General features: G+C 41.6%; 1 long non-coding RNA gene across 1 annotated transcript; it reads left to right on the forward strand.

Annotated features, from left to right (window-relative positions):
• Positions 1–6207: 6207 nt before the first annotated feature.
• LOC110363646 (uncharacterized) lies at positions 6208–15205 on the forward strand. Its single transcript, XR_002421888.2, has 3 exons — positions 6208–11282; positions 11930–11964; positions 13889–15205. It is a non-coding gene; the product is annotated as an uncharacterized LOC110363646 (long non-coding RNA).
• The last annotated feature ends 7506 nt before the right edge of the window (positions 15206–22711 follow it).

Raw genomic sequence — 22711 nt, forward strand, 5'->3', positions numbered from 1 at the left:
AAAATGTGCCTTTATAATGTAGAGCTATTTTAGAAGGCTTATTAACATTTTATGTAGTGTACACTCTATGAAAGTAATGGTCCCATTATTTATGTTGCAAGATGTCCCTAAAAATTTTCATATCCATGCTATTTTAATAAGGTACTAAAAAATACTATAATCCTATAATGTTAATGCTTTTCTTAGTAACAGTCTTCAATTACACCCATACTACAGTTTACTTTAACATCTTCATAAATCTATTTTTTAAGGTTTTAAGTGATTAAATGGAAACATTAAATCATATATGATTTTTTTCACATCCGCTCTCAATAAGAACTGTAGGAAATGACAGTGATGTGCTGTAGATATTGCTCCATATACTAATACTTCAGAGATATTAGTAAATTTGGGATTGGGCCCATTTTGAGCATGTATTGTATTCAGGGCATTTTCACTAGAGACAATATCAGACAATATATTAATAAAAGGAGCCTTTTTCGCCACCCTGGCCTGTTGGTAACGTTACATTAGGAAAAGATCACATGATTTTTAAAAATGTCCAAGCATTTGGAAGCCACGTGATGATGAAAGCGATGATGAACACGATGATGTAAGGCGATGATGAACATCCTTCTCCAGGCAGCCATGGGCATTTCTGTTTATCTAATTCAAAGCTGGATAAACATGTTTCATCTGTCTAGAGGAGATAAATGTAGATGTTCTGTTTGAAGATCTGAACTTATTAGCCATGAGAAAGAAAACACAGGAAAAAACGGAGGAAATACTTTCAATGTTGCCCTTATAAATGCAGAAAGCTATATTTTGTGGAGGTGCATTTGTTTGACAGCAAGAAAATGAGCAAATAAGTGAAATAAAGGCAGTATAACCCTTCCTGAAGTGTGATAGGTACTGAGAGGTGGCAATGAAATGGTTTTGAAATGTTCTGAAGATGATTCCTTTAAGTTCCAGCTTTAAACAACAAAGTGTGGCATTTTTTTACTGGGAGGGGAAAAAAAGGCAGAAATAGCTCTTAAGTATTGCTGAGAAATGAAAGAAGCACAAGCTTAGTTTCCAGTGATTGGTCTGTAAATCTAAGACAAAACATGAGCTATGATTTTATTCTTATTGATGAGTATCACTGAAAACTTGAGCCAGTTTTATATTACTGATAAGAGCAAAGTAAATTAAACAGTTACAGCTAAATTAGCTATGAAAGGCGTCTCCTTTTGCACTGTCAGAATGAGTTCCCTATGAAAATTGCAAAGTTATCGATTGGCCTTTTCTGTCGTGGTTGAGACGGACGAACGACACAGACCAAGTTCTTCCAGGATGGAAGTAGTAGATGCCATTTATTGCTACAAGTGCATTTTTATACAATTCTACAAGTTCATGTGTCTTTTCGCTGTTGGTTACAAGTTACAGCACTAGCATCTCATTGGCTAATTTTGCTGTAATCCATGTTATTCTTCTACTCTCTTCTCTCTCATGGGTACAACTCAATATCTGTGGATACTCCTTTACTCCCATCCTTCTCAAGTGTAAACCTTAATATCTTCAAGGCTGATCTCTATTCCCATACTTTCTGTCAAGGATTCCACAGACCCACTGCAGTTTCCCACCCTTTTCCCTTTTGTTGTTGGCATCAACCTACTGCTAAGTGTGACTTGGCAGGATTTAGACCAAGTTTAGGATACGTAGACTTCGAGCGACTAAAACTAATTTTGTGTGTGGATAACCACCATCACACTGGATTTATTTGCCTTAGTGCCGTTAGTCAGCATGCATGGAAAAAATACAAATCGCAGGCTGTCTCACAATTCCTACGCCCATATCTAAGCAAGTTGAATTAACTGCAGACAGGAGGTTTAGTGCCGGATTCAAATAACTTTTAAATTTAATGAGCTTGCACCTGTGCCACCTGTGTGCTGAAGCACTTGGCCCTTATACAAGTTATTTTTGTCTTAAGTCCAATCAGATAACCCACCCGTGTGGGGAGTGGTATTGCTGTACAAGCTGAATTTTGAGCAATTTTGTTTAACTGATGATCTTAGGGACACTTGGCCACACTTCTGCAGATGACACCGTTTAGCATGGAACTAGTTAATTTAGGATTCCATAGTGAATTATTTTTTGCTTCATGTGGAAATATCTCAACATCTCTGTGTGACTTACAGATGCAATAAATTACCAGTAGTGTCTGCAGCAGCAAATAGACGTTTTCTTTCTGTAAAACACGCTGCTCTCCATGTGCTTTAAGATGGATCTTTCTGTAGTGATTCGAGGTACCACTGGTGTTAGAATAATCAAGCTACAGTCCTGTGAGTTGTCAATTACTTTATATTTTCCTATGGGGAAAAATTAGAAGCTCTAACATTATGTGAAGTGATTTTTCTCTTGCTTTTCCTGTGGAGCAACGTTCAAATGGAGCCTGAAACTCCACAGGTTACAGAAATCACGTCCATGTAAGTCCTGGCAGCTCCAAGTGTAGAAACCTTGGGTAACTTGTAACAATCGATGTGCAAGTTTAATACCATTTTAGAACAGTGTCATATTTGCTGCGGGCTTGTGAACTCCATCTATGGCTTTTCCCTCCATTTCAAATAAAATATTCTGATTTCTGTATCTTTACAATAAGTCAGCACAAATTTAATCAGATTAACATAATTAAGCCATTTGGAGATCCTGATGATTTTTTTCAGTGGTTTTAATATGCTTTGATGTGGGAATCAGGCTGCATGAATTTCCCTTTATCAATTAGCATCCAACTGGCTGCTTTACTTACTACTAAATGTATTTACAACTAGATTATTGATATTTTATCTTTTCTTTTTCAACCATGATGCCGACCATAGAGAAAAGCTCAAATCCATTATTTGAAGCAATTCCGAAATGCCCAGTGTTGCATTAGTCCGGGATGTTTTTGAGGCCCCTTTTTGCAGGCTTTAATTAGGTGTCCCGAACACTAATATGTGTGTTGCCAGAAGAATTGACATTAATAGCAGAGCAGCAAGCTGGCTTGGTGTGGCAATGTGTAATCTCCTCTGGTGAAACTGGAAAGCTTTAAATGATTAGAGTGTACCTGACTTTACAAGTTAATTAGATCACGTTACCTTAGTTAAATTCCAGAATAAGTACTACATAGCAAAACCGTACGTTTCAAGCAGGGCTATATCTCCAACAGGTCTCATCCAAACTTCGTGTGGATTCTCTGGCTTCACATTTTCCACGTGTATTTTGTTTTTATTGGAACTCTCACCGTTTCAGTTCCATAAGGGGCTTGATTGATTTTTATGCTAATCCTAAATGAAAGACAGCTGTTGTACCCACTGGCTCCCATAAAGCTAATCCAACTCATAAAAGTCGTGTAAACAGCCAGATAATTACGTTACAATTTAGAAGGGATTTCGTCTTGTAAGGTGCTTATAACTCTGAAATGCTCCTGATTTATTTATTTATTATTTATTTTAAGGTTAATGAGCGTCTTCAGACGGGAGTTGATGGGGTTCCTGACTAATTTCGTGTTGCTGAGGAAGAGCTGAGCCAGCCGGTGACGGAGGGAGAGGTTTATCACAAGGCTCTAAATTTGATTTGTTCACCTGAACATTGTAGAGAATGGTGGTTGTTCTTTTATTAGATACTCGTAGCCTTAGGGGACAGTTTATACAACATGATTCCACCTTATAGCTAATAAGTCAATCCTAAACACTTTCAGCTGATGAACGGCAGGTTTTTTGGCGTATTCGGAAGAAAGAATTGTGTTGTTGATCTGCCAGCTAATTATCAGTATTTGCGATACATGTGGGTGTATCTCTGCACACGATCCTTTTCACTCCACCTAAAACCATACTCCTGCACGTGAGCATGTATCAGCTGCCAAACGCCATCCTCAGTGCAGAATTAGTTCCTTCATTTAACACATGCAGCAGAACTAAATTAAACCTCGACATAAGCAGGGCAGACTTCAGTTATTAATCCTCCCATGAGCAACTATAATTATTTTTGCCAGGGCTAATTTCATTTGCATATGTATTGTTGAATTGCAAATCACGGTGAACCAAGAGGAGGTTTTTTTATGTTCTGCTGGATGATGTGGTGCTGCTTAAGCACGTTGACTATGGGAGCTGAAGTGCTAATTTAAAGGGGACAAAAAAGCAGCAATGCACTTACATAAAAGGGCCTCAGTATACAAATTACCAACTTTGAGTGTTTTCTGATCTCTTCCTTCTTTACAAGAAGTTTCCTGGGAGAGGTTGTTGTCCTACACAGGTCACAAACTGCTCTTTTTGGTAGTAAAGATCACAAGGTGGCTGAATGGACACATCTTGGTAGACGTGCTCAAAACCAGAGGACCAAGCAGTGAAGGTAACGTTAGTCTGCATCAACACAGCTTTGGGGATTCTTATCAAAGAAATACCTCACTAATTTCTAGGTTTAACTTGTAAGTACCAGCGTCGGAAACTCATCGCAACTCGTTTTGGATACTTAAGTGGCCCTTGTGACTGAGGAGAAGACAAGGACTGAAGTTACAAACACACAGGGCAGGTTGTGGGCCAACTTAAACCCAGAACTCCAAACAGGCTAATTGAATTTTCATTTCACAGGATTTTATTAAAATGTGAAGTGGATGAAGAAAGGTTTTTCCAATTTTAGTAGAAATTTTTAGTGCATTTTTTTTTTCTGTGAAGATCTAGCTAAGTTTTTGGTGTATCAAAGTCCTGACCTGACTTCTCAGTGGTGTGTTCGTGTTGTGGGTTGCTTTGTTGTTTTTTTTCCTCTGAGAGCTTTATTTTTAAAGCATTGAAGAATTTAACAGACTTTCAATTACTGTTCTTCAGAATACAAACTTTGGAAGGTTCAGAGCTGGAATTTATGATACCAATTCAATCCTGGTAGATTTGATCATAAAATAAAATTAATTCATCATAATATTTATTAGATGTGCCTTGGGCTGCATTACGACTTTAGGTGTGCTGGGTTTAGTTTTCATTTGCTCTTCAGTTCAAGATGGAAAATGAGTTTTATAGGACTTTGCCTTACATCCTGAGCTCTCTGTGTTCTGCACTGATATAAAACACACGACTGGCGGACAACAGACACGAGCAAAACTGTAATTTCTGCCATTGGATGGGACACAAGCTTCTATGACAGTTTTTTTACAAAACTGTGTCTCTTTGCTTTGTGTTACGAATTATTGTTATGGATTGGCTGGCACACTGTGTCGTCTTTTGTTTTGGCAATAATTATTGTTGTAAGCCAAAAAATCCAGTACCGACTTAAGTAAACTCAGGTGGTTCTTCCTTTCCATCTTATTTCACGGCTTAGTTTTGGATGTTAAAATTGCCACTGGTTGCAGGTTTGCAGGCTGTTGGATGGGACAACATGGGCTTTAAACTTTCCTTGTATTGTGGTAGGAGAAGCATTTTTCATCATTTTTGTTGGATTTTCCTGGAGAAGTGTGAGAATTGGAAGATTTCTTTTGCTGGATTTTGATGGGTTCCTGAGACACATATGGATGCCTCTTCAGATTTTCCTGGTGGTCTTTATTTTTGACACGCACTTTTAGCACTTAGCTCGGCTCAATGACCACTGGTTCTGAGGAGAAAATCATTGTCATCTGCTGAAAAGAAACATGACTGGGGTTTATTATTGTGAAACAGCTCACAAAGCCTCTGCAAAGCACCCATTCACTGGTGTAACACAGAGACACCTTGACCTTAAAAAAGTCATGCAAATATGCATGTTAATAAGGGAGAAGTTGCCAAGAAGTTGGGAGGAGAAGAGGGAGGCAGCCGGTATCTCAGAGCCGCAGCTGGGAGGTTCACAAAGCTTTTGTCTTGCTCAACAGACAGAGTGAAATAAATTGGTTTTATTAATGGGAGTCTGTTTTTTCAACAGGAGAGCTCTGAAGGCAGAGGACAAGATAAAGGAACGGTCAGTGTACATAGCATTTATAACTCATTCCTTTTTACAAACAACAAAATGAAGTAACCTTTAGTGCTACTGAAACTGGGTCAGAAATCAGTTCCATCCTCAAATAGCTTGGTTCATGCAGCCACCAATGATCCACTTCTTTTTGTGTTTAAGTCTGAGCTCTTCACTGCTGTACAGATGTCTACATTTAATTTTGAACTCTTCATTTTCCAGGTTATTTCAGTTTCCTTAGTTAACTTTGCATTTAACCTATATGTGGTGTTTCTTTCTCGTTCAAAAAAAATAACATTGCAAGTAAGGAAAGAATAGTTTCATTTCTAATGCAAAGGGTATAGAGGGAAAAGAATCCCAGTGCTCCCTTGTCAGATTTGCACTTTCTGTAAAGTGCTGTACATCAGATTGGCCTTGTGCTAGGATAAGAATGCAGGACAATTATTAAGTGTGGACATCAAAGAAATCTTTCATCAAGATAGAAAAAAAAGGAAAAGAAAGAACTTGGGTTAGTAGGGTTTTATAACTGGATGTTTCAGAATGATTGTCTGTAGCTCTACAGACAGAAAGGACCTCTCATGGATGATTTTACTATAAAGGATGGGAAAATGTATGAAATTATGTATGTCAAGTGTTTCCTGTATGTACGTGTGTATATGTACCATCTGTCTTGGTGTGTGAGGTCTGGAATTTGCCCTTTTGATGATCTTTTACTCTGAAAATACCTGAAAGGCCTCGATAGCTTTTTCACCCCTATATATAGGGGCTACAAGTATATGACAAAGGATGTCACCAACAAAGGGCAGTTTGTTTAAACTTGACTATGCAATTGCCTTCCTGTTTGATTTATTGTCTGATGAGCTGTGAAATGTCAAATTGGGTGTAGATATGATGCAAGAAAGTTTCTGGAATTCCATATTCTTTTTAAGAAATATCAAAGTGAGGATAATTTGCACAGGGGTGGGAAAGACCCTCTCGTCCTGGGAAGAAACATTGGGAGCAGGGAGCAGAGAACAGTTGCTGGAGGTGCCGGTACTGGGACCACGGGACCAGGTTGAAGGGGTCAGATGGGAACCGTGTGCCTGCTCGCCCCATGGCCAGCAGGGCTTATCCTGGGGGTCGAAGCATCCAGTGGTGCTTCCAGATGTTTTCTTCCAGCTGTTTTCAGTTTGTAGACCGAGGATTTCAGGCATCTTTTCAGTTTCTAACAGTGATTTCCTCCAGTTCCATCACCAGCTTGGCTGCAGCCTGCTCAGGAGGAGTAGGATAAAAAATTGCCATTAAAAATATATTGGATTGTGAGAAGGCGTGAGAGTTGTCATAGGGACATGGAGGTTTATGAAAAACTGCAGCTGCGAGCAGAATCTCCGGAGGCTCCATCGCTCCCGAAGCTCTGGGCTGGTGATGGTGTCTGCCAGGTCTTGAAGGGATTAAGGAGCAGGAATGGGCAATTGCTGTCCTCGTTCTGCTTGCTCACGTCTCAAATTAGCTGTGCTGTGCACATCACATCTTTGCTGCTATTTTTTCAGGGATAAGGACAGCAGTGTGCTCGCCTCCTCTAGCATTAACTCTGTGAGAAAGGAAACAAACGGGCGAGGAATTAGGTCAGGAGCAACAGGGCACCTTTGATTTTTCCGAGTTTTATTGTTTTTCCTTTTTGTGGCAAGAAGAAAGAATATAAATGAACACTAAGACTTGCAGGTGCCTGAAAGATAGATTTGACCTAGATATTTCACAGTAACCATAACTGGGATATTTTACATGTAATTTAACAAAAATATGTTAATAAAGAAACCTATCCAAATTGGCAACCTAGTTGGTGATATAGGAAGCCTGTAGAGAGAATCAGGTGTAGGTGGCACAAAGTGAAACCCCACTACAAATAAAACAGGGCAGAGAGAAAGCTAAAGCAATGGTGAGTGCCTCCCCACCCCAGAATTAGTTGCTTTGAAAGTTTAGCCGGACTTCTGCTGCTCTTCTCCTTGTTTATATGTGTGAATCACAATATATTGTAGGAATTAGTTGTTATTTCGTTCACTACACCAATACTCCACAGCACTGAATATACAGCTTTTCTGTTGCCTGGATGGACAATTTTGAGAATCAAACTTGCTTATGCGTACGTCACCTGATGTGCAAATCAAAAAGGACACAGGACAAGAGTCTGCAACTTTTTGCTGAGTACAGAAGCACTTCTTTTTTCATTCAGGGGTTACAGCACCGGCTGCATTGTCTGGAGAACTCAGCTGTCTTGTTAAGGCTGGTTGTACTCTATGTCAGGCAACTCTTACATGTTATTTCTAGGTGCAAGAATAACACTCATTTTTTTGCTGTCACAAGACCAGATAACAAAGACTGTGCGCCCAGTTTTGAACACTCTCCTTTATTCCTCTCCCCTGTCCAAGACAATACATGCTCCTTAAATCCGGCACGCTGGCTTTCCCGTCATTAAACCCCCTTCCCGTTGCCTCTGCAGAGCTGGTTGGCGCGTCTCTGTTCCGAGCCCATCGCTGAGCCCACAGCAGCACCTTCTTTCTTGGGAAGTATCTTAGATGGATGCTATTACCCTTTTCACATTTGTGTGGAATAGTGATTTTTCATTTTTGTTTTATGCAGCAGGAAATTTTATAGACCGAAGATGTCTTCAGCCTCACCGCAGAAATTAGTTGTCCCAGTCTGAGCACACCAATTGAATAAATCACATATTTCATGTGCTGCTGTTTCCATGAGTATAAACCTTTCTTTCTGGATTTCCAATCAAGACGATGTGTTTTAGGTGCATGGATTTCTTGTCAGATAGAATACTGAAATATGAGATAAGTGCACTGAATATGTATAGTCTTTGAATATATGGTCAATCAGTTGGACGATCTGTGCATGAACCTCTTTTGAAGTTTTGTTAAATAACGCAGATTCATTGGAAACAACTGGATGTACATGCATTTGCAGTTCTAGTGTGTGGGTGGAGTATCCATTTTTCTCCTAAGCAAAGAAGAACCACTTGGGCCCAGGCCTGAACCCCCACTCTTCTCTGGAACTAATACACATATTTGCAGTTAAGAATATATTTAAGCAGATCTTTAAGTGTACGCTTGGAATCAGGGCCTTGAAGATTAGTACTTTTAAAGGGGAAAAAATACCCATACTTGTTCTAGGAGAAAAGCATTAAAAATAGGAGTGTAGGCTGGATACCAAAGGGTTGTGCTGTTTGAAAGCACAAATTACACACTCATAATGGGTCTGTGGACAGTGGAAAACCCAAGTGCTCTGTGTGAAGAGGTTCCAATAATTGTTAATTTGCTCAAAGCAAAAGGTTTTAAATCTAGAGAAGCCCTGTTATTTAATAAAGACCATTCTCCTACATTTCTGCCTATAAAGTGAATTTAAAATGAAAATTAAAAAGAACCTTACTCTTGTTATGGAGCTCTAGATGGTTCCTAGAGCTCCTGTCTCTGAAGTATTGTGCCACTGAGGAATCAATTAAAACACAATGAACCGGTCTGTTTGAATGGTTCAGACACAGGCTTGGTGTGGAACTGAAGCTTGGGTGGGAGCAGCTGCTGATTTTGAGGAAAAGGGGAGAGGAAAGTTGGGCAAATGAAAATAATATTGTGCTCTAAGCCCTTATTTCATTTCAGGTGCTTATATGTTTGTAATTCTTGGTTGTGGGCACTTGGCTGAGTTTGCCCCATGTGTCCAGCTGCTTCCAAGCAAACATTCAATAGCGTGACCAGTCTCGTCTGCATAAATGTTTGACTGTAAAACTGATGCGCAGTTGCACATTTAATACTCCAAAGCTGTTTGCTGAGTGGAGAATTGTTCTCAAGCTGCTCTGGGGAAGTCTCAGAGCTCTCTGCTCTTCTTTGTCTTCATGCAAAAATTTTTTCGGCTAAGTCAATATATATCCCGAACTGCCTGTGAGTAGCTCTGCAATAAGCACTGTTGCTAAACAGCCGCGTTTAATTGCTTCATAATAAAAGGAAAGTTATTTTTAAAAAAGAAAACTATTTTCTCTGGCTGAAACCTTTCCCTCAAGGTCTAATTCACGGTTTGAATAAATAGCATCTCTAGAGCAGCCGTGTCTGCTGGGCGAGGGAAGAGCGGAACGGTTTGGAACTGGAAATCAGCTGCGCTGTGCCATCAACTCTGTTGACTCTGTTGCCTTCTGCTTATTTCCAGTACATGCTGTTATATAATGGCCAGACCTGGAAGATCTCGGGAAGCAGAAAAATAGATCTGAAACAAGCAAATGTTCAAGATAATATTGCATTAAAGATCACAGTGAATAAAGAGGCTGTGCAGTAAGTGCCTGGGGCAGACTGGTCGGGGAAGGGAGATCCTGATCCAGGGGCTGAGGTTGAAAATGAACAACTAACACGATAAATGTTTTCAGTTTTTATTCTTCAATGACAGATGTATTTGGATGTGTTCAATTTTGGACTGCAAGTAAACATTACATAAGCTTTTCTAATTTTTGTAGGAGTCGGCTTTTCAAGCAAAACCAGATCCGGTACTTTAATGCCACTTGAACTAACATTGTTTATTCCTCTAAAAAGTGCAAAAGCCTATGAAGTGTCTGTCGACAATGCTAAACTGCCTTTCTTATCTTCCTGAATAGAGGTGTAAATGACAGAGTGAACATTTATTTTCTTCTTAGGACAATGTAACCCAACAGGAATTTGAATTTAACTGACATTCCGGTGACACCCACACAGGGCTGAGTGATACAATCCCAGTCTGAGGGTGCAGACAGCAGATCTGCCGAGGCCTTTGCAATTATTGCCCTGCAATCTTCCACTATGAGCAAATTCCCGTTTCTGGTTATGCTGCCCAGGGCAAGTGCACAGTCCTTGTGTGGGAGCACAGAGGCAAATAAGCAGAACTTTATCATTTTAAACGGAGGAAATAAGATCTGAAAATCCTTGAAATGCTACATACACTCAAAAAAAACACAGGGGACCCGATTATTGCTGCACTTCGAGATGCTGCCATTTCACAAGGCTGGATTGGCCATGAGATGAAGGGATTGCCTACCACCTGTTGAGCTGTTAGGAACAGCAGGTGTTAGGTAATTCTAGCAATATCATTCTAGATTGGGATTTATAATTCTTCATTTAGTTGCACATTTCATAGAAACAAACTAAATGTGATTCCTGATGATCTCAGTCATTATAGAGAAAAAGAATGCTTTAAAAACCTGGTGCCTTAAGACTATAGCCTCTCAATTGTGAAGAAAATAATTTATCTGATGTCCAGTAATTACAGCGGCCCAAGAGAATATATGATGGTGAAGTCCCAAGCTATGGAACAGCTCCAACCTTTTTTAAAACCACTGGAATTCTTACATATTCAAGAAGAGAAAAGCACAATCCCCCAAGGTAATCGAATTTCATATCCCATAGAACAGAAAACTTCTTTTTCTGTGTATGCAAATTGCACGTTTAGTACAACAAAGAGAAATGTGTAAGTTTTTTCTTTTAGCTCATTGGGAAAACAGTTGATGTAATTGGACAATGGATGTGATTGTATACGCAATTAGAGTAATTGCACATGCAAATAAGTGATTATCCTCACAGTTATAAAACTTCTCTGAGCCTGTACAATGTATTTCTGTGTTGCTCAGGCACATAATTGTACGTGTATTTTGCACCCAGGTTTTTATGCAGCATCCTACCTGCTTATTTATTTTTTAACACCACGTTACCTAAATATGAAATATTCTTTACACAGCATGCAATAAAAATAATGGGTTCACCATAACACTCTGGGCTGTGAATACATTATTTCTAAACTGTGGTGCATTTTGCTTTATGGGGAGTGAAATAAACACTTGCTAAAGATAAAACCTCATTTAAGCTCCAGTCACTTTGCAGCCATCGACAACCTACAGAATATCTTGCCAGTTCCTGAGGCCGCACAAGGGGAAGGAGACAAGCCATTGTTTACCACATTTGTTTAAACCTGTTGTTGCCAGTTATAAAACTTTAAATATAGTAACTTTTTCTTTCACTCTTTATATTTTCAGTTTTCTTGGTGCCAAGAGATACAGTCTATGGCCAGGTAAAATCCTCGTGCGTGTTTATGAGGCCACATATGTCACAATATTTTGCAGCCAAAATACTTTGCAGTTCTGTTCTGCAGCTGCTGGGATTCAGGATGGAGTTGTGCAAGCTGGGGTAATTTTCTTGTGGTTAAGTAACAACTCTTCTACTTGTTTTCTCTTCCCATTTTACCCCACTGATGGTAGTGGAGGCATTAGCACCGTGTTTCAATGGTGCCAGGATTTTGATGGAACTGGTAGAGCTGGACCATGGAAAAATGGGCCGAACACATTGAATTTATTGCTTTTATTGACTTCTGCTATTCTAGAGTAAGAGTCTTCACAAGCTCCATAGCAGCTAATAAAGGAGGCTCTTTAAATTTAAGAGACAAATATAATCTCGGATTGGAATGTCATTAGTAAAATCCATTGGCACTGGATTATTTGACAGAAATGAAATAAAACCGTTGGCCTTGGAGCTGTGTGGTGACACCTGTAGCCGCTATTTGAATGAGAGCTCTGCTGTTACGAACACAAATGTTCTTCACCGTGAAAAGCTGTCGACAGGCACTGCGGATGTTTAAGTTTTTAAGGTGGCAACATGAGAAAACGCACATCAGCGACAGCAATCCTTTAAAGCATTAGAGGGCAAGCCGCTGGTTCTAGCCGTGGCGCAGCGGAATTTAAATTATACACTTCAAAATACACAGAACTGTTTGTAACACAAATGGATAAAATACACGTTTTGCAGTAAGTACAGCTCTTTAAAGAGGAAGGTAATTGCAGCCCGGAGCGGTTCGTGTGTCATTGTCCCCGTGAGGTGCCACCGACCCGGCTGACCCCGAGCTCCTCGACTTTCCGAGCCCCAGCTGATGCTGCAGGAAGATCTATTTGCAAAAAGCAAAACTGAGCCGTGTATTAAATCCCCCATATGGTGGCAGCCTTTTGAAAGATATGGGGAAAAAAACCCTTCCATTTAATTTTTGTTTTAATACAGTCAGAAGGAAATGTGCGTAATGTGGAATGGCTCCTCTTCCTTTGATGGGGGAAAATGGTCATCTGTAATGCAATGTTTCCTAATGCTAACAAGATTGTTTCAATTCTGGACTTTATTTCAGTAGACAACTATTTTTAGTCATGCCATCACTTCTCAAGTGCTTAAAACACTCTCTCTCTTAGATTAATAAATATAGGTCCTGCTTCGCTTACCAGTGTTGGTTAATGTCTCAGCATAGGCTATACTATCGTTGTTGGAAGAGTTTGCTCCTCTTCTATGAGACATTTCTGCTTATATTCAGCAAACTCTAAAATTAGGTGCTCAGCAGAATCCTCCTTGTTTCCAGACACTTTTCAAAGAGCTCTGGTGGCATCTCCCTTGTGCCGGCACTGGAGGGGGAGCAAGGGGAGCTGTGGAAGGGCGAGGGATGGGGAAAAACGATCTGCTAAAGATTGAAGTTCTGTAAATCAATCTGTAAAGCACACCAGGGAAATTGGGGTTAATCCCTTTAACTGCCCATCAGACTTCGCTTGTTTCTACTTAAAATATCAGATTGCTGAAGAAAAGCTGGTTTGGGTGAAGCTCGGACACCGCTAAATGTTTTGGCTGTTTCTAGAGGGCCAGTTAGGCAACACCACCAGCATCCAGAAGAGGGTTCCATTTTCTTTGAAGTGCCTCAGGAAGGTATTTCTTTCCCCTTTGTGTAGTGGCTGGTGGCACCAGGCTCAGCTCAGAGCAGAGGGGATGCTGGAAGGCGGGAGGGACCCGAGGCCCAGCAGACCGACACTGTTACTGTGGCCTTGCTGAGCTGTGGAAGCCGAGCAAAAAAGTACATTTCCTGAGAACAGATTTGGAAGTGTGGTGGTTGGGCATTCCTTTGTCTGTCTTATTGCTCAGACTGCTGTACCACCCTGCAATGACCTGTTTCTGCAATATTTTGTCCCCAGGTAATAATAACAAAGAAGAGAGAGAAATGCAGCCAGTGATGAACACGGTGGAGAAGCACGGATGGTATCTGCGGGATCAGCTTCTGGTTTCACGTCCTTTTATCCTGCAGTTTAACTACCAGCCTTGCACCCTGTTTTCTGCAGGAGGTAGGAGCTGTTTTCCCAAGAGATGGGGGAAGGACAGTGATGCTCTCCTATGGACCCAAAACCATGTAACATTCTCTGTCCCGGATCCCTCAGCCCCCTTTCTGCCGAGCACAAGGTACCTCCATGTCTGTGGTAAGGGGATGTTTTCATTGCAAGATTTTCCGTACTTTGCTCATGCAAATGAAGTTGCTCTATTTTGCCTAACGGCTCTGTGAGTTACAGCCAGCTTATTGTTTTAGAAATAAAGATATTACTATGCAAATGGCTCGGGAAGGTGTTTCTTCTCATTAGAGAATGGAGATCGTTTGATAAAAGATGCAATGTGCTTCATCTGTAAAAAGGCTCAGCAAATTTGTCTTGTCTCAACAGCACTGGAACAACAAGACCGATCGGATAATGCAGCAGAGAAAGCACAGGAGACAAATGGTTTATGACACTCAGGTTACCTTTACTGTGCAAGGTGGGCGTGAAATTTTTTATGGTGAGACAAAAAAGATGATGGGCAATTAACTACAAACCCATGCAGCGGGTTTATCATATGCTCAGCTCATCCATCTGTGTCTCAGTCTCCAGCGGACTCATGAGTTTCATCAAGAAAACCATTTTCAAACCAGCAGACCAAAACAGATCGTTTTCGGCTCCAAGCTCCATCGAGGCTTTGCAGTAGTTTTACCTTATGTTTACGATTTATGGATGCAACATATACACGCAGCAGAAAAGAGTGGTCCAAACATTTTTCCCCTTGCAGAGTACATTTTAAAGTATTTTTCATTCAGGGACCAGTTGTGCAAATACTCCCATGCATGTAAATAGCTTTAATAAGATTAACTCAATTAAATCCTTCGGGGTGAGATGGTAGATGCGGTGTGTAACTGCATTTAAATTCCAACTTGTGTCCTGTGATGACTCTGATAGAAAAGGTTCAGGGAAGCGGGAGAAGACGGATGAGCTGGTGGTTAAAGCACGGGCTCAGTATGCAAAATCCCAGTGCTCAGTTTGAGCTCCTGCTGCAGCCTCTGTGTGACATGGGCTCCATCACTCGCTCAGGTTTGAGCTCCTGCTGCAGCCTCTGTGTGACATGGGCTCCATCACTTGCTCAGGTTTGACCTGTAAAGTCAGGATAACCGCTTTTTGTTTGTACCAAAATAGTTAATATTGAACTACTGCCCATTTGAGCTAATCTTACATAAACATTATTTTTCCTTAACTAATTAGTTTGATGTAGTTTTTCCAGATTGGGTAAAAAAAAATGGACTTTTTTGGAATCAAAGGTAAGTATTTTTATCCTATGGGGCTTGAAGTCCCTCTTTTTAACCACTAAGTCTCACTACTTCACAAAGAGCATACGCATCTTCCTGAGAGAATCACGCTGGGGAGAGAATCAATAGAGTCGCAGCCATGGGGCTCATCCGTTAAGCTGTCACAAAGCCCTGACGTGATGTCTCTTTTCACACGAGGTCACATAGGGATCATTCTAATAAATTTTACAGAAAGGGAAGCGATGTGGGGAGGGCAGTGCTGTCCCCGGGCCTGCCCTGGGGGACACACACCTGGTGACGAACAGGTGTTCCAGCTGTGCTCTTCCATGCCAGGGTCTCCTTTGCTTCTATTAAGACGAATAGGAAGGAAACACTGTCTTAATCATTAATTTCTCAAATACATGTAAACTTTTTATTGCTTTAGAATAATACTGACTATTGATGTAATGCCATGCAACTCTATCAGGTTAAAGTGAGTGAAATTCTTCCTTTAAATTCACTCCCTCGCTGCTCAACGCCACTGAAGAAAGTGAAATACTGAAGAAAGATATAGGCCTCGTGGTCTTTCCTGACAGTCAATAAATTGGAGTTTTGTCAGACCAAAGAGATGCCATAAAGAGAGCAGATTAAAAGAGATTAGTTCTGCCAAGTGGCCTGAAGAGAGAATTTACGGCTCCGGCAGAGCCAGCGGACGCGCGGGCTCCAGAGGTCAGCGCAAATCCTTCTGCTCCTTCCTCAGGGCTCTACATTGCTGCCAAAAGGAACTGCTGGAGGAGAGGAGGGGTAAGGAAGGACCAAGAGACGCTGATTTGTATTTTTCCGTCTATGTGTTACATTTGCAACAAGCGCACTTCTGATTTGTCACAAAATATTCCCTTCACTCTGGGTGGTGGAGGTTGTTGCAATCAAAGTTACATAATTGAATTCAAAGGCATAATAATAGCTTTAATTCTTTTTTTAATATCGAAGGTGCTCTTGTGTGGTGGTGCGTGTGCTAATATTCACATCAGTGGGTCTTCAAAAAGAGATGAAATGTGCACCAGTAGTGGCAATTGATTCCTCGAAGCACCCGTGGGATGTGAAGGTGGAGAGCTTACCATAACCAAACACCAGAAGTTCAGATATCAGTCATAAACTGATTTTAGTTCAAAGCATCCCAAGGGCAGAGCTGCAGTTGACTGTTGTGGTACCTTTGAATATTTGGATACCTTAAAAAACAAACAAACAAACTGGAAAATTTGAATTCACTTTTGGTGGCGAGTACAGGCAGCATCACCGAGTTTATGTTGACTGATAAAAACCTCAGAAACCTCGTCTTCCTGGCTCAAAGTCCTTGACTTCAAACAGGAGAGGAGCCTGAGAACACCATGAGGATAGTATGGCAGGACCTGGCAAGAGAAAAACTGGCTGGGAAACGCGAACCAAACAGGGTCACGTACTCTGCAGCAGCGAGGGAAAGGCAGAGCTGTTAGCGGGGGAGCCAAGGGCATCACAAACACGCTGCTGGGAAAACGCACTTGGACCTACAAGAGCGGAGTTGTTTTATTTTATCCCGTTTGCTCAGACCAGAGAGCAAAGAGCCGTTACTGTCCAGAGCGATTTCGCAGCTCCTGCGAAGACAAAACGTGTCTTTATTCCCTGCACTGCCCCACGGAAAGACAGCTAAGCACGGGAATTTGAGGGCCAAGTTTTAAGCACGCCTCATACTATGCATAAAACCCACGAGACTTATGTCTGTGTTTATAAACAGTGGAGTAAATGTAACTGTTTTATAATTTAATCTTGATCTTGCATACATAAAATTACTTCCATCTCATTTTTTCTCCCCGGTTTTCAGCAGCGATTTTTCTAATTTCCACTATAAATGCAGATGTTTTGTAAGTCTTTATAACATAATACTGCAAATATGTTAGCGTAATGCAATTTGGAGATGCCGCTGTGGTTATGTTACTTTGATCATCCTTTTACCATGAGTAAACTATGGAGAGCAAACTTGGTGTAAAATGGCAATAAGCACATGTGCTAAACCATCTTTTCCTATTTCCCGTTTCTCTCAAATATATTTTTAGACCCTTTGGAACATCCTTTTTTACACTATTTAACAAAGGGATACAAGGTGAGGGCATGGAAGTTTATGTGCTTGGGGTTAATAAAATAGACATAATCTGAATAGAAATAGCAGTATCTAACTCATAATTTTAAAAACCCACAATCTATTTCTCAAGTTACTTTTTAAACAGTTTGAGATAGACTAGAAATGGATAGAAAATATGAAAGGAAAGCTATCAAATCCATGAGAATGACTTAATAACAGGGTTCTCCCTGTGGTTTTATTTGCCTCTGGAGGAACTATTCTATAGAGAACAAGTTCATCTAAGAGCATCTATTCTACTTGATAGAAAGGACATTTGCTCACTCCAAGAGACTGAACATTCTGGTCCCATTTGATTCACTGAAGAAAATTAAATGCAAAGTAAGTAGGGAGAGCAGAGCTATAGCAGTAGGATATATGACATATTCGCTTTATATACATCACGCACACATCCCAGAGCTTTCAAATGGTTCAGTAAAATTTATCTTAATGTTAAAGTCAATGCTTTTTCATTCATAAACAGTAATAATGTGTGCAAAACCACTGATACAAAATAAGATGCAAAAGGTTAATTTCTGTATTTGAAGGTCTGTCTACAAACATAAACCCTGTCATTTAGATTGCAAGCCCAGTGATGCGGGGGTTCTGTTTTATTTGTACAGCAGGCTGCACGTGATGACTGCTTTCCAGCACTGATGTTCCTCAGCAGCGCTGCAAGAAAATGGGTAAGACTGATTTGTACTGTGAGTAAAGGAAACAGCCACACATCCAGTCACACCAGTACGGAGGAACTGGGGCTGGTGCGGCAGGAGCTGTCGGGGAGGGTTTGCTGGAGCTGCCTCCAAAGCACTGTGCTTCGTTTAAAATTCAAAATGAGTAGCCATCCCATTCTCAAGTGATCAAGTGAACATATTTTAAAGTGATTAATTGCCATGCAGGTTACTATATCCTGTATAATAAAATTCCTGGAAACTATAGTTGCTGTAATAAGCTAATGAGTTTTTGGAAGTATGTGTGTTAAGACTGAACACTCCTAAGGTATCTGCCCAGCTTAGACCTGGTGTACAAAACTCAAAGACGTGCTTATAAATATTTTTAAAACCATCAGCTCTTATTGTTTCAGTGAAAGAACCGAATCACATGGAAATCCTGAAATGAGTTTTTGGGAAGCTTAATTACAATGACTACTGATACAAAGTGTTAAAGAATAAGACCTGTACACAATAAAAAAATCAGAAGTCTGTAAAGCAAACTTCTTTGAAGCAGTTGCCTCTGAGAAATGAGGCTTGTCCATCACATTTCTGGTAGATCTTTGAGGCATTATGCTGTGAATGGCACTGTGTCTATTCTGGCTAGGGAAAAGAGATGTGTATTCCTGTTCTATCCCCGTGGCAAATTATCATACGAATTCTGGTGTGGTTTTGGTGGTTACGACTGGTTGTCAATGCAGCAGACGGCATTGCCAAAGCAGCCCGGCAGGGTTGGCTGGTGCCGGCAGCCGGCTGTGCTGATCGGGTGTCTGCATCGCCCACGGGCTTCTGCACCGGGTGAGTCCAGCTCTGGGTAGGTGTCACTGAGTGTCTTTGGCTGTGTTGGTCCTCCTGTAAAAACTCAAAAAGCCTGCTCCACGAAAAATACCAACTTGCCAAACCTGTCCCTAGGCTGGGAACTGCGTCCCAGCGAGACTCTGCTGGCACCTGAGCAGCTTCTGCATCAAGTCAAGTCCGACACCCAGCACCAGACCCGGTAAAATGGAATTATTCCTCTAGTGATGGAGCATTTGCCACATGGAGGGCCTGTGGTCTGCCTGGTTGAGGTCTAGAAAAGAGATTTCAGGTATATTAAAGCCAATTCTGTTTATTTTTCAAATCTGAGCTGTGCTTTTATAGATGCTTGGATATTTTAAAAGCCTGAATTAGTATTCAAAGAACTATTGGCAGTGTTGGGGCCAGATTTTGCTCTTATTTGCCTTTCTGCAAAACAGGGATGTATATGTAGGAATTGGCACGAGGCACAGGACAGATTTTAGCTCGTTTGAACTGAGTTTCTAGAATTGCTTTGCTCTTCTTCAGGCTGTGCGAGTTTCCAAATTGGTGCTTCATTCGGGGGAGCGACACATCCTCTGGGCACCGCGCTTTGCAGAACATCATCAGCTCAGCCCACGGCTATTTCCGTGGTGAAATCACGACTCCGCTCTGCAGCCCAGTCCTGCGTTGCTTCCATTGATCTGGTGTTTTATACCAGCTACCCTCATTTGGGCAAAACCGGATAGATTCAAGGTATTTGCGTGTGTCCTGCCAGCTTTTGAAGCAATTGCTGCCCGTACAGCCGCATCCCTTTGATGAGCTGGTACACGGCAGCCAGATGGACACTCCGCAGTTTCTATGCTGATATTCTGATCTGTGGGTTTTTTCATTCTCTGTTTGGTCTTGGAAACAACAGAGAACCTCTACAAGCAAAACTGAATTGCTGAAGTGGAAAGGAAATGGTGGAAGTTTGCAGCACTTAAAATCAAAAGTTGCAGGTGGCTGAAGTTCTTGCAATCTCCGTTGTGTCTTTACCTTTTGTATTTTACTGCAAGTGTAAGAGGGAAGGGGCAGAGATTTGTAACCTTTCCTTTTTGAGGGAAAAGACGGGTGCATGTTGGTGGGCTTTAGGGAGGTTATAATTTACAGGCAGTTGCACAGATTTTGAGTTATTTTGGAAAATGCTTATGCTATGAAACCCATACTTGACAAACTAAAATCCTGTGGGCCACGGAATTCATGCTGAGGTACCCACAGCCCTGACTTGGTCTGCCCTGGGCAGTGTCACCATTCCAAATGCTTGCAGGGAACTACAAGGAATGGTTTGCTTATTGTTTTCCTGGTTATAAATTAGAAACATCTTCTGGTGAGACCACACCTGGAATATTGTGTCCAGTGGTGGCCCCTCAGTTCCAGCAGGACAGGGAACTGCTGGAGAGAGTCCAGCGCAGCCACCAAGATGCTGGAGGGAGTGGAGCATCTCCCGTGTGAGGAAAGGCTGAGGGAGCTGGGGCTCTGGAGCTGGACAAGAGGAGACTGAGGGGGGACTCATTCATGGGGATCAATATGGGAAGGGGGAGTGTCAGGAGGATGGAGCCAGGCTCTTCTCGGTCACAACCAGTGATAGGACAAGGGGTAATGGGTGCAAACTGGAACACAGGAGGTTCCACTTAAATTTGAGAAGAAACTTGTTCCTGGTGAGGGTGGCAGAGCCTGGCCCAGGCTGCCCAGGGGGGTTGTGGAGTCTCCTTCTGTGCAGACATTCCAACCCGCCTGGACACCTTCCTGTGTAACCTCATCTGGGTGTTCCTGCTCCATGGGGGGATTGCACTGCATGAGCTTTCCAGGGCCCTTCAGCCCCTGACATTCTGGGATTCTGGGATTCCTTTATAAGTGGATTTCCATTGCTCATAAGAAAGGTGTTAAATTTTCAGTTTGTTATCATTATTATTCATCTAAACTGGCTTGAAAAATATATGTACAGAACCAAATTGCAACTGGGAAACTTGCATTGAGGTCTGAACGCTTTCTGTTCATGCTCAGACACTTTTAGTGGAAGATTTTAGGTTTTCTCTCAGTCAAAACCCAACCTTTAGCTCTCTGTCAGTGCAGAACAGCAGCAATTTCATCCTTTTCAGCTGTTTGTGTGTAAAGGATGGTCAATTAAAGAGCAGAGCCCTTTGATGAAATGGAGGGGTTTTCCTCGTTAAACTGTAGGATAATTAACTTGATTGTTCATCCCCTTGGTAACACATTGCTCCTGGGAAAATGCTTTTTGGTTCTTTTTAAGGGGACACCTGAACCCCTGTGCCCAGAGCAGTGGAAGAGCTTCTACTTTTAGTCCTTGCTGCTGGACTCTGTGTCCACCTGAATAGGTTTATATTCAAACAAAACAAGAAACAAATAGAAAGGAGAGCTGGAGGGGGACAAAAATAAAGAAGAAATCTGGCCCATTCAGTGAAAATCTTTCAAAATTAATTTTGTTTTGGACATTTTCCCTTCACGAAATACCCCTTAGAAGAAAATATTGCGTGACTTTTACTCTGATGAATTGAGCAAGGATTTAACAAATTGAGGTAGTTCTCTGTACTGTAATTTGTTATGAATACTCTTAAATTAACTCTTGCAACTCTCAATAAGAGTTGGCCACACATAATATTGTTCACAAATTCAGGCCACAAGGTTCTGGGGTTTATCTTTTTATCTTTATTTTGATTTTTCCCTTCTCTCCAGCTTTTAGAAAACGCCTGAAATTGGGCCAGACTACAGTTAACAGCAGCAAAACGGACGGCCGTTCTGCTTGATGTTTGTGACAAAAAGCCTGCGAAAAGGGACAGAAATATCAAAAATCGTTACTTCAATATCTGTCTTTTGCAAAAGATTTAAAACCAGCCTCCTCCCTGCCTCTTCCTCTGGGTTTGTGCTGAAAGGCTTTGTTTTAACAAAGACCATTTTCAAAAAGAGGAGGCAGGAGAAGGCTGTGGAAAAACCCCACAAAACCACAATTATTCTCGTAGTTCAGTCTTTCTCCAAAAGAGTAATTTTTGGGAATGCTGCCTTCAAAAGCCGAGGGGAAGGCAGTAAAAGCTATTGACTCCTGTTGGCTGGAACATTGTCATATTTTGTTTAAATTTATATATTTATTTGGATCTTTGGGATTGTGGAAAAAGGTTTAATTCCCTTGCGGAGAATGCAAACCCCTCCCCTTCCCTCCTTCAGTACGGAAGGAGCAGGCACATCTCCCTCTCTCTCTGCTACTTGAGGCTAACAGCTTCTTTTGTTTGGCCCAGAGCACCCTGGCCAGGGCCATTAGGAGAAGGGAGTGCCGAGGCGCCCCTGAGCACCTGCGGCCAGTGTGGGGGATGTTTGGAGGCTTCAGGGGCACCCGCAGCCAGCGTGGGGGTGCAGAGAAGCTTCTGGAATGCCTACAGTCAGATCTGATCAGCCAATAGAAAACGGGATTCTGTCAAGACTCCGCCCATTGCCGCGGGTCTCTCGGAGCATGAGCAAGTGAGCAAGGTGCTGCCGCCAAGGCCCCCCCGGGAGGGAGACTGCGCCTGCCTCGCCGCCGCGGTGTGAGTAAAACTCCTCGCAGGATTGCGAGTATATTTATACTTTCCGTACACATATGAGCACGTGTAAAATCAATCCTCGCAGAATCGCGGGTGTATTTTCCTTCCGTGCACATATGCATGTGTAACTTTCCGTGCACATTTGTACTTACGGTGCTTAATACAAGCACATGTACTTTCCGTGCACATTTTCACACATACTTTCCATGCTCAATACGAGCACGTGT

This window comes from Columba livia, chromosome 10, assembly GCF_036013475.1.
Source record: "Columba livia isolate bColLiv1 breed racing homer chromosome 10, bColLiv1.pat.W.v2, whole genome shotgun sequence".
Classification (NCBI taxonomy): Eukaryota; Metazoa; Chordata; class Aves; order Columbiformes; family Columbidae; genus Columba; species Columba livia.